At 43.4% G+C, this 13,366-nt stretch overlaps 1 protein-coding gene across 1 annotated transcript in view; it reads right to left on the bottom strand.

The window, feature by feature from the left end:
- Nucleotides 1-13,366, bottom strand: part of CA14 (carbonic anhydrase 14) — a 329,457-nt gene that overhangs the window by 48,496 nt on the left and 267,595 nt on the right. The window lies entirely within an intron of this gene.

Raw genomic sequence — 13,366 nt, 5'->3', positions numbered from 1 at the left:
AAAAAACCAGCACACAATCGCTTCACCAAAACCCTAAAAAATTGTTTTAGAAAGTGGGTCCAATCTGCTTTTTCATCATATATTGGACATTACCAATTGGAAATGCACCCACAGACTCTCCCAGATCTGTGTCCTCCTCGTCATGGGGCGAAAGCATTGCTAAAGTGAACGAGTCTGGCAAATATTCTTTTGTGATGATTAAACAGATGTGCATTGTTTGTGTAAGATTATGAGTGTGAATGTTATTTGCAAAATAAGGTTGTGCAACATAAAAGGAGCATGGTTATTTATTTGTTACCTGCAAGTTGCTACGACACAAAGGCAACCCAGTGCTCTACCAAGAACTAGCTGGCATATTAAGTATAGAACATATTGCATTTTTTGCTGAAAGGAGAGAATGTCAACGATACCGCAAATGCTTGGGGCTCGAGAGTTCTGGTTGACTGACTTCATGAGTCGTTACAAGTGCGACCTAAACTGAACATGTTTCAACCTAGTAATGCACATGAAATAATGAGCTCAATATTAAAGCATGAGCTGGTGTATATTTCCTTACTTTATTTCTGATACTTAAAGGACTATTACTATGAAAGGTCTTATAGGCCAATGTCAAAGTAATTCTGGCATTAACAAGAAGCCAATCTAATCTCCTCTGGACTGGGGGAAAACGCATGTGACGTGATGTAGTAGATACTAATGAACAGCTGTATTCTGTGGGATTCGGAAAGATTTCACCACATATTAGGTGATCCTGATGATAAAGCATTGGCGTAATTCATTTTCAAGCCAATAATGGCTCTAGTGGTAGTAGCACAAGTTGACTTCAAGGGAGTAGGCTTTAGCTGTCTCAACAGCATTAAGTAACAATTTACAGAACTGACGACAGCATTTTTCTATGTTCTCATTGAAAGAGTAGTGTCAAAAATCACTCCAATTGTCTTTACTTCTTGTTGAGTGGGAGCAGTAAAACCTGAAAGAGAGATTTCTGGGTATATCTAGAGAACAGAGGGCAAACTTTTAGGGGTTGAAGCAATTAGAATCTCTGTTTCATTTGTATTGAACCTTAAGAAATGTTCAACCATCCATCCTACAACCCTATCAAAGACGTAATGAATGATTGTAATACTTCTCTGATGATCCCTGCAGAGTTTAACAACAGACTGTCCCATCATCAGCAACATTTTGAAAAACGATGCAGAGTTCTTCCAGGATATCATGTAGAGGCCTTGAATAGATGGTAAAGGGTAATGCTTATATACATTGATCCCTGTTTCCTTTTGTGACTGGAACGTCCTTATCTTAACTATAGAATATTTATTGAGAGGAATGAGGCGATCCATTGGGCTAATTTATCTGATGCATTGATTACCTCTTGAACTTGATAAATTGAAAGATGACCTTCTAGGGTATCAAATGTCGAGGACACTTCCAGCAAAATGAGGGGGCCCGAGTCTCCACCAGCAATACAGTTAAGCAAGGGGTCTTTCATAGCAATTAATGCTAATTCTGTACCTCTAACTGGCCTGAAGCCAGATTGGCTGTCCCTCAAAAGGGCATCATGTTCAACAAAGTTCTTAACTTGGATAGTTGCCGTTTTATCCAGGACGTTCACCAAAAAAGGAACATTGCTGATAGGACAGTTGTTTGCACAGACCGCCACATCTAAGGTGGTTTCTTTACTAAGGGAGTAATCCAAGCTTATTTGAGAGCATTCGGGACTAATGCTTTGACAAATGAGCAATTTCAAAGAGCTGTTATCTCTGGACTTCTCATCACATTCTTGAATGACAGTTGTGGGACATGGGTCATTTGGACGAGAGGTAGGTTTTAAGGTAGTTATTATAGAAATGGTCTCCTGCAGAGATACTTATGAAAAATGTAAACTAGGGCATACAGATTAAAAGCAAGCATTTGATTCTTCAATATCTATTGGGATATGGTTGGAAGATACCTTGTTTACATCATGTGTTGCTAGTAGATTGCAGTGGGTCGTCTTTGTCCTTATATTATAATTTCTTTGCATAAGTACGTCTGAATAGAAATACACCATTGGTCTGAAGTCTCTTGAGTACTTATGACGCTTGCAGGTTTAATCAATAAATGAAGATGTTAAATAGTCTCTTGGTAGAATTCGAAACCTGATCAATTTGAGTAGCATAATAATTACACTTAGATTTCATTACAGCATGCTTTTATTTGTCGCACTCTAATTTATATGGAATTGTATTAACTTTATTAGGATTTGTCTTCCATTGTCTCTCGCTTTTTCTAAGTGATGTCCTGAGTGAACAGAGCAATACCATTTATTTATGACTGCATCAGAGTTAACAGATTTGGTTTGAATTGGTTCAAGCGCATCACAACATTACACAAAAACTGATTATGTGTAAAGACAATATAGTAGTGGTCAGAATGAGTATCTAGAGACTCTATAATCTTCGTAAAGTATGGCTCCAAATGCTGTGTTCCAAGCAGATTTTTAATTTCTATAAGATCCCTGCATTTTTTCACATTTGCTTACATCATGGATAGCTGACATAGGTATTTTAAAAACTAGGGCTGAATGGTCAGACTAAACTAAATTCAAAAGAACTGAGTCAATGTAAAATAAGTCCCAAGTGATAATCCAGTCAAGAGTGCACCCCTTACGTGGGTTTCCTCTATGAATTTAAAGCCAATGTTAGAGGCTAGATCTGTCATGCAGGCTCCGGGGTGACCCCTTGGATCACTGAACTCGAGATTAAGATCACTTAGATTTATTAATGAACAATTTCGTTTTAAAAGAGAAAGAGGTCATATAGTTTCTAATAAACAGTTTGGAAAATCATTATTGCAAACTGGAGGATGGAATACTACACCAATATGGAGAGAATAAGGGAGGTTTACGGTCCTTTTGATGCCAAATAACTCCCAGGCAGATATGGTTGGCATGGGAAAGGGTACCCAAGTTACTCTGCCACCTCTGCCATGGGAACGATTCGATATAAAAAATAGTGAACCCTTCAGGTAGGGCAGTAGCAATAGCTGTACCTGAAAAGTATTTCAGCCATGTTTCAGAAATGGTAAATAAATCTAGGTTCTGTTCCAATATGAAATCATGGATATCGACGGCATGGCATGGATCGGGCAATCAAAAGCCCCCAATTTAGAAGGGAAAGTGTGTTAGGAGAACTGGTATTGATCGCAAGCCCGGACAGCTTAGAGTTAGTGCTTCCAATTGCCCTTGGCATGATATTGGAAATATACTTATTTCCCACTTGATAATAATGGCAAGAACCAATTGGGTCTGGTAGCAAAGATACAGGATCCGGCTTGGGCAAAACAGGTAATGGTTTAGGTACTGTGTCAGCAACAGGGAGAATTAGGAAGACTAGTTATGACAATTTTTGGATGTGTCTTGTTAATTGTTGTGCCAGAAGACATTTTATACTTCTAATGATGACAGAGAAACGTTTATAGTGGAAAAGGAAAGACAGGGCTGGAGACCAAAGAGAGACTGTGTTGGAACATGTGGGAAATAGCCACACTAGATTGATTTGATGGTAGTTACATGTGCAACCCCGGATCAAATAGATTACTCCATGTAAACATGTATTTCTGGGCTAAAACCCCCTCAGATTACGAGCCTCGGTGGAGGTCCTCCAGCAAGGGCTGCTTGGAGGTGGGTGAAAAGAAGCAGGGTGTAGAGAGAAGAGCATTGAGTTAGCAGTGATCCATACGGGGCTGCTGCCTCAGACAGTGCCACAGGACCCTGACCAGGAGAAGTGTGTTGTGGAGCAGCGGGGGTGGCCCATACCGGCATGATCCCGAGGCGTGCACCTCTGAGCGGTCCAAGGAGGAAAGGATGGGGTCTGTGCATGTCCAAGGCCTAAGCCACCATGGCGGCATTTGCACAGGCAAAACCTGGCATCAGACGAGGAGCCATGCATGTCATTGCGAAGAAGGCAGTGGAGCACTCTATAGTCCCGGGACGGTAGGTGGTGGCGGCAGCCCACATGAAGATCTGTCAAGAGGGCCCACCCTCCTGTTATGATGGAGTACCTTAGGACACTGACTTGGTTGGACTGCTTTGTCTACTGCAATGCTATCGGCTGAGGCATGGTCCAGGAAAAAAGCTAAGAGATGATGAGGCAGGAGTGCAGTGGAGAGTGAGGTACTCGCCCCAGAAGCAGAGCGATGACTGTGAGATCAGGCGAGGTTTGGTGCAGAAATGTCTCTGTCAAGTTAGAAGCACAGGTGTCTGAGCTGGCCTTTTTGCAAGAGGCCGCCATTATGGGCTGTTAAAATAGAGTATGGGATTGGCTGACTAATATTGTAGCTGAATAGGTTGTACATCATTGGCAGCTCATGCATTATTTTACTATGTGCAGGTGGGGGTCCTTGTCTGAATGACAGTGAGGCTATTTACCGCCCCTCAGAGCTGTCTTAACAGTTCACAGTTCACATGGTAAGGGGTGTCTGCAATGCGTAGTCAGAGTAAACAGTTGTTAGTACAATGTACTATATGGGGGTAGTATCAAAATCATGTGTATGTGGTGTGCAGACACAGAGAGCTCATAGTGGTTGTTACAGACTTTTATTGAAACAATAAAGGGGTTGGAAATGCATCACTGTCCCTAATCTAGGAGGTATTTCCCTACCTCAAACAAAACTAAGGGTCTGTCAAGTGTCAAGATGTCCAAAGCAAAAATGTCTGATCATATCCTAGCCCTCACATTCTAAAACTAACTCTAAGATGTACAGAGGCAGTGTCTTTTGTTCAAAAAGGTGCTAAAGTGTTCAAGTTCAGCAAAACATATAACTCCAACAAGAAGGATCCAATAATCAATGTTCACAGTCCCAAAGGGGATGACTCCCTGCCGCAGGGTTTACTTCATCAAAACAAAGAGTACAATAAAATAACCAGGTTCTTTGTAGCTCAAGAGTATAACTCCCTCCTCTTGTGTTTCAACTCACTCCAGGGGAAATTACTCCCTTCCCCAGGATTCCACCTTCAATACAATTCAATTCTTAAGGGTATGACTCTTCCTTAAGATTCTCCTTTCAAGACAGTAAAACTCGGGTGTGAGTCCCAGACTCACAAAAAAATGTGTATACTCCACTGCCAGGTTCTCTTTCGCAATTCTTTATGGGTGCAAATCCTAGAGCCGCTCTTCACCTGGCATACTCTCCTGCCAGGACTTTAAAACAAAATCTCTCTATCTCATTCAGCACAAGGGGCATGGGTCTTCCCCTAGTTACTTTATGGCAAAGTGCTGTGACAATGAAGATGACACTGATTCCAATGAGGATTACTTGTTCCCCCAGCACTTGTCATCCATTTCACTCTTTCAGGGTCTCTTTGCCTCAGCTTCCGTGTCCCCTTTTCCCCTCTGGGCTCAGCGACAAGGTCTGCATACTCTCCAGCCACTCGCATCCGTTTGGGTACTCGCCTGGGTGTCTGCTGGTCTCGAGCAGCTTTCCCCAGTCAGTAGCACGCAGTGTTCTTGTGCCTCGATTTGGAGAGATTCCCGTACTGGCTCCCAGTTCCCACTGTGACTTCCTTCTTCTTTGGGAGCTTCTATGGTTAACCGGCACTGCTGTACTATGCAGCCGGTCGGTAGCTCACTTCTTCTCCCGCTGGCAATGATCTGCAGCCACGGCTGCCGGTCCTTCCTGTTTTCTTAGTCTGCCTGATGGCGTGGAGGGCTGGGGTCAGCCTCTACTCGCCTGTCTTCGATGTTCGCCTCCATGTTAGGACACCATCTGCTCTGCACGGCATGTCGTGTCCCTTGCCAGTTTCCAAGCCGAATCTTGGAAAAAGAAGGTCTCTCTGTTTTCTTTCAGCAGCTTGATTTAAATTCCCAACTCCAGGCTGGAAGTTGTCCTGGACCAATCACATTCCTTCAAACACTAGACTGAGCATTATGGTTCACACTCACTGCAGTCAAGGAGCACCGACTACGCGACCCCCACCTACTCCCTCCGCATCGCTCCTGCCACTCCAGGGTGGTACACAGCATTACAAGAGTTGGGGGTGGCCGAGCTGTGAAAATGGCCTCCTACTTTTCTCCCAAATGCAGTGCGCACGATTTCATACGTCTCATTCTTGCCCTCCTCCCCCAAAACAACTTTTTGGGTGACATTAGTGGCAGATAGCATTTTAACACATACACATAACAAACCATATAAAACTACAGGACCATTGCAGATGCAGGAAACTCATCTATTACAGCTCTGTCCATGCTCTGTGGGGCAAAATACATCAAACCTCCTAATTTGCATATGTTTTACACTACATACATCCCCATAGAAATATGAGCAATAAGAGTATGGCATGCAGAGTCACAATAGCATCATGCAGATTAATGTGAGCCTAACAAATCTCCCGTGGGTTTTAAAGCCATACTGATTATTTCCGAAAGCATGCATCATTTTGCACCCTTCTTATTTCTGATCACCACCATTCACATTTCTTAAGGGAAAAAAGTACCTGCTAATAGTCCTCCCTCCCTCCCATCAGTGCTATTGGCAGAGGGACACCTCCCACATTCGGCACCCTCACTGTGCATGCTCGGCACCCTCATTGTCCTGCCGGGTGGCCTGTCTGAGGGGCCGAGCGTGAGTGGTGTCCCGCTGCCAAATGTCCTTGTCTGGTTATTGAAAGAGCCACTGGGGGAGGGGGGCAAGCTGTTTTTGACCTCCCTACATTTGGAAATCAAAAATCCTGACATTTATGTGGTCTGCTGTGCATGCACTCCTCGCGGCACTCCTCGTAGCACTCCTTGCGGCATCTATAAGTACTATAAACTATGCCTTCGCCTCCTCGCCATAAAGCTCTCTGGTAAACCTAACCATCCTGCATTATATGAACAGCCTGTAATGGACCTCTCTGTTATGGGGCGGCTTGCAGCAGTGACCCGATCAGGCTAGCGTTTAATATCTGGCAACAAATCCTGACTCAAATGGAACTGCATGCCCATACCCAATAACCATGAGTCTAGGAGTTAAATCGAAAAGTGCTGCTAAGGAATACAGACAAATGCACAGGGAAGGGGAGATGTGAGGGTTGGCTTTATGGGAGGTGTGGGGGGATCTCCTTCATGATGGCGTACAGAGGATATTTCTCGAATTAGGAAACCAACATGACTTGTTTGTGGGATAATTCCTGATGTATGTAGGAATTACGTGTAGAGCCATAGGGCACTGGCAATGGCTGCCAAAGTAATTAACATTAGGCACTTTTCTGATAGGAGACAGAGGGCGGCCAATTTCCACAATCTACCTTACACTGCTAGATTGCATGCACAACAGAGAGCTAAAGGCTAAGGACTGGGAGATAGATGTGGCTACACTGCTGACAGATACACAACAGAGTACAATATACAATTGCTTTAATAATATATTGTGTGACACATGATTCAAATTGATACAGCATAACATACTGCACAGAATATACCTGACCCCAGTGAGACTCCCAGAAATGTACCAGGCTCCCCAAACTTAATTATTAGATGGAAGAATTAGGGTGCAGGCATATTACACATGTTATAGAACTGTTGCGTCCTACAACATTTATGGCAGGGTGCGCTGATAAAGATATGTGATGTGTGAGCTACTGCATTTGAACAATACCCAATAGTATGACCTGTTGGAACTGTACATACTCACCTACACCGCTCCCCCCACAGACCTGCCTACATTTGGAAATAAAAATCCCTGGCATTTATGTGGCCCGCTGTGTGTGCACACCTCGCTGCACCTATAAGTACTATAAACTATGCCCGCGCCTGCTCGCCATACCTTAAGTTAAATTATAAAAGGTGGCATATATGTATATATATATTTTAAAAAAAACAAAGTCAGACAACGCTCCGAGCTCCGGAAACAATATCCTCTTTATTAAAAAACGGCACACTGGAGGGGAGGCACCCTACTGACGGCACGTTTTGCCCTACTCTGGCTTCGCCCAAGTGTATATACACACACACACACACTCTCTTATGCCACATGAACATTTAATATTAGGAATCTTCATTTACTATCGGCATCACTGATGCATTTTAACCTGCAAAAGATGAACCCCATTATATTTTTAAAAATTAGAGATGGGGAAGCGAGACAAGATTGGTGGAGGGGGGCAATTGCCAAACTCTGGTTTGGGGTTGGAGCCAGTACCTGGTTAAAACACGAACTATGCTTGCTTGTGAAATAACACATTTTTGTTTAAAAAAAAACAGACACCCGATGCTACGAGGCAGTGACTGGGATTGATCTTGGAGGCACTTACTGCAGAGTTTAGAATTGACGTGGAAGTGTTTTTGACCTGATTGCTGCCGGGGGGTAGGGGGCGGGACTGAGAACCAAAAGAGGCTCTGGAAATGATTTTCAAAGTGGCCCCCTATCAGCAAGCCCAACCCTTTTCCTATGAGATGATTTGGAAATAGAATAGGTCATTATGCAAAAGAAGCCCAGGGTGCATAGGCCTACCGGGAAATCTCCAGAGTTCCCTACAGGCCAGTCCACCCCTGAGTCTGCTGCCGTGCATGTCGGGGTCTTTTTCCTTCATAAGATTGGTGTGGTAAACCCATGGTAGTTGGCCACGTATTCTGGTGATGTGCTAAAGAGTGATTTACTGAAACCGTAGGGAAGAAACAGATAGCATCTAAAGTTTATCATGCACACAACATAATGGTACTAAGAATAATACATATATTCACACAGAAGGTGGACACAAAACAATATTGCTGTCCATTAGTAAGTCTGCCCAGCTCCCAGGGGTAGTAGTTTCCCTTGCACCAGTGACCCAACCTTTTCCATAGCCTTTCTTCTGGCACAGCAATAACGGTCTCGTGCAAAACCTGGCATAGCTTCAGGTGGGCATTTAGACCACCTTTGGGGTGAAGGTTATGTTCTGGTATGCAGGGTATGATGCAGATCATGACAAAGCAACTTTGCCCTTTTCATCAAGAAATGTCTTCACTTGTTCTTGTTTTCCCTTGAATTCCAAATGTTTTTTTGGTGGTGGTGGTGGTGGTGGTACTTCTTGCAGCTGAACCTTCTGTTTAGCAATCATGGCAGTGTCACGTTCTCCCATCCTAGTGGTGTTGCTCCACCTTTTGAGGGCTACTACAACCTGGATGATTATAGAGGGGTGGAGTAGGTGCAGTGATGTCTTACTGGAATGCAACTGGAAGGCTTGCCTCTCCTTCTTACTTGACTTTAGCATATGCAGAACATGCCAGCCAATGTTTCCACTGTTCTGCGCCCCTCCCTTTCACCAAGTTGGCTACTAAGTACAAATGTGGTGATATCACTGCTGGCGATGTCACTTCCTTCTATCTGGGCACCCCCCGGGAAATTCATAAGTTGGCTCCCCTGCTACAGTCCTCTTCCTCGTCTCAGTACATGTTGTTTCAAAAGGTCTAAAATGTTCATGAGTTTTGTCAGCAGCTTCTGCAGGGTGTTGAAGGGGTTTATTACAATATGCCATCAAGGCCTGGGGAATGGAGGGTGTATCACTAAAAGGGAAGGGGGGATACCATGTCTCATCTGATGATGCCTGTCCTCCCCCTTGAGGGTTGCCTCACCTCATGTGATCCTCCCTTGCATAGCCACGCCCAGGGTCAGGATCAGGTAGCAGCTGCCGTCCCCTGGCCACCTGAGTAGAGGCTACTTCCGGGAAAGGAGTGATGACATCATCAGATTCATCACAGTGGTCAGAAGAATTGAAAGCTGGCATGTCTTAAAGTGGGATCTAAATGTGGGCTGATGGTTAATGCCCTTGTTAAAATAGAGATTTCCACCTGGGGTTAAATACCGACCTAGTCTCATGTGCTTTTTGTTATCAAGAACTATGGGGAGGGGCCCATCTGCTGTTACTGAAGCATAAAGCAATGGGTTAGGGGAGGGCATGGCTGCTAGTGGCCCAGTATCCTGAGCCATAGTGGGCCCGAGTACAGCTTTGGCCCTCGTGGGGCCTAGGGCTGTTAACAGACGAGCCCACACACTAATCCGGTGCACAAGACTATTAGTACCCAATGCACACTTTTTTTTTTAGAATAGGGTGGCTGTTGACAGCACAAACCCACTTCTATTTAAAAAAACAAAACAAGATAGCCTCCATGCAACATAGAAAAGGAAGTATGTTCCTTATTTATGTTGATGGTTCTTGTCGCAGAAGGCTGGAGTGGGCAGAAAGGGATGGGTGCAGCAGAATGGCGGGTAAGTAATCGAGTAGGATAGATAGGGATGGAGGATAGAGGTAACGGAGGTGAGAGGGGGTAGAGACTGGCGGGCCCCAGAGTGAAAATAAATGACGGCATAGGAGAAGTGGCCCCAGAGGTTGGAAAGGAACGCAGGCTTCTACTGCCTGTGCATTCCCACATTCCCAGCCTCCCAATTGGCTGGCACCACCCACCCAGGTGTTAACATCACTTAGACCAGGTTGCTCGAACATAGTCCCCTTTTTAGGTGGTCTGGATAAGGGTGGTATGGAGTGGTCTCCCTCTGGCCTGGTGGTATGGGTACCACCAGCAGGTCAGATGAGCAATACCTTGGGCTACATAGGTGCCCGAGACCTTTTTGAGACCGTCCTCTTGCCTCGCCTCAGAAGATATTATTCTAAGAAAATATCAGCAGGTCATTCTAGCACTGCCGAGCTATTTATAATGCATCAGGAATGAACCCCCTCTAAAGAAATAATGAATAATCGTATTCCGCCACAAGTGTTGTGTAAAGGTGAAGTTCCCCAAAGTAATCCAAGAAATAAGGCAAAAAAAATAAAATATTTAGTGCACAACTTGCAAGAAAAAACAGTTCTTTATTTGCAAATACAGCTGGGAGAAGTGGACAGCTCAGTTAAACTGAACATAAAAAATCTCAACATGCTCATTCTAGGCTACAATATTTAAGGAGGAAACCCGCAAAATTAACATATTCTCCAAATGCAAAATTAATTGTAATCCTAGCCTTTCAATGGCCTACTCATCATCAGGCCCATAAAGAACACTATACATTAAATATATTATTTGAAGTCTCCCTTTTCGTGCCCAGTAATACCACCCCTCAAACATGACATAATTTCATAGTTCGCAAAAAAATGCTGCGTTAGCATTGGTTGGCACTCTTCATGGTGCAATTGATTAAAAAAAACTCTGTCCTAATTGGACAGTGACTGCTGAGGCAGCTCAGACTGTAGCATCCCACTGAGACAGGCCAATCGTATAGTGAGTGGAAATCAGTGCAGTCAAAACTTTGTTGCATCCAGTGGAAGACCACAATCCCGTCCCCATAATTGACCCTCTGGCCTTCCACCCCTTGCACCTGCAACTCCCGCCTCAAGACACGTTGCAAACGCTGGATCTGCCCTTCTAGTTATCTTCTCACAGTGTAGTCAACTGGCATTCTTTCATTTGCTTAAATCTCTAATCTGCATGAGGAAATAGCAACTGAATCCAAAACGTTGGAGAGGTCATTTGTCATAACTTTACAAACATCTTTAGAGTTCAAATGCTTTGACTTGCGCAAGTGCAATAAAAGCGCATGGATCGTAAGCTACAGGCCCTTCGATGAATCCCCTTTCACACAGGTTTATAAAAGGTCATATTGCTGTGGCTGAGGATCTATCACCTATCAATGCTCCATTCCAGAGTGGTAAAATAAGATCAAGTTTCACCACTGCTGAAAAAGCCATATTTGGATCCTGTAAAATGCAGACCCATTTCTAATCTTTTTTAAGTAAAATAATGGAATGGGAAGCAACCTTTCAACTATCAAGATACCTTGAAAGGGGTGTACTCTTTGCTGAATATAAATCCAGCTTCAGTCCATTACATAATAAACGAAAATACTATTCTCAGAAAAACGAATACAACTTCAAGACAGGGGTAGTCCAGTAGCCTTCATCCTTTTGGGTCTGTTGGCAGCGTTTGACACAATTGATCAAAGTATCCAAATACAGCGTCTTAGATTATTGGTGAAGACTGTCGGGGTGTGACAGCGCCTCCCTGAACTGGCTGAAAAGCTTCTTGAAAGACAGGAGTGAGAGGAGTCAGTTGAGTAGCTTTGTTTCACTTAGCAGTCCCCTGCCCGCTGGCGTGCCGCAGGGCTCAGCACTGTCCCTTCTTCTTTCTAACATATATATATATATATATATATATATATATATATATATATATATATATATATATATATATATATATATATATATAGAAAAAAAAGGACTGGGAACCAATCCGGATTACATCGGCACTCCGACTGTGGTCGAAGCGAAAGGCTGGATGTCTTCAATAAATCCACACACAGACTTGTATTCCGTGCAGTCAAAGTGTCCTTTATTGTTTAAGATACATGGACAGAGGAGGCAGCAACGGTCTTAGGTGCAAGAAGGAACGACGCGTTTCACCCTACTCGGGCTTCGTCAGGTAAGTAACATAGAGAGAGGACTATGGTATTATATAGACAAGTATATGAGTCCTTTTTCAATGTTTTGCACTAAGATAAGGTAGCAAGTGGTAGGCAAAAATGCAGCCATGTTGGAACCTACATAACAACACAGTTCAGTGCATTTAAAAGAGACACGGCATTTTCATAGACAGTGTAGCGGTTTGAAACATGTTTGTTTGATCACACCAAATGTCCCAAGTGGGTAAGGGATGGACAGAAAGCCTGAGATTGCTGATATTGAATCACTGATATTAAATCATGTGGTTTCATCTAGGTATTTGCCAATGTCAATAAAATTGGGTAAGACAATCGTACACTGTTTTCTATTGTGCTGGGTATGTTGAATTCGGCCCAAGTGGGCTGACACATTGTCTCAACATGGATTGAAGTGTGCTCTCAAAAAATTGTATTCCAACATATATGTTGCAGATATCAAAATTGAGATATGCAGGTGTTGTATAGGTAATAAAGTGCTGCATGCTTTGTAAACATTGAAAAACGGTTGTTTGATAAAGTGCTGAGTGCTATCAATAAAGTGCATAGTATAAAGTGCATATTGCAAAATCGCAAGTGATAGGGAATTAAATCTAGAGGCAGTACTTAACCCTTGCGGGTGCCTCTAATATGTATTCTATCCTACTCTGATCTCTGTATATCATAAGTTTCACAAAATGTTGATATTAATGGGCAGTGTGTTACCCTCGCGGGCGCCCAGATGCTGTGACATGAGGCTGTGTATAACCCTTGCGGGTGCCTCACATATTGGTCGAATCACTATGCATAACTATACATTGGAAGAGACATACAATCCATGGTATATATTATGAATGTTCTTAATGAAACATATAGGTGGTCTAATATGTACATATAGGCAGTGTGTTACCCTTGCGGGCGCCTATATATTGTGACTATACCAACCTGTCTATTTAGCAAGGTAGTA

The sequence above is a fragment of the Ambystoma mexicanum genome, chromosome 1p, assembly GCF_040938575.1.
Source record: "Ambystoma mexicanum isolate Mex_15411 chromosome 1p, UKY_AmexF1_1, whole genome shotgun sequence".
Lineage (NCBI taxonomy): Eukaryota > Metazoa > Chordata > Amphibia > Caudata > Ambystomatidae > Ambystoma > Ambystoma mexicanum.
The sequence above is the reverse complement of the archived record's forward strand: the minus strand, read 5'-3'. Positions and strand labels throughout refer to the sequence as shown.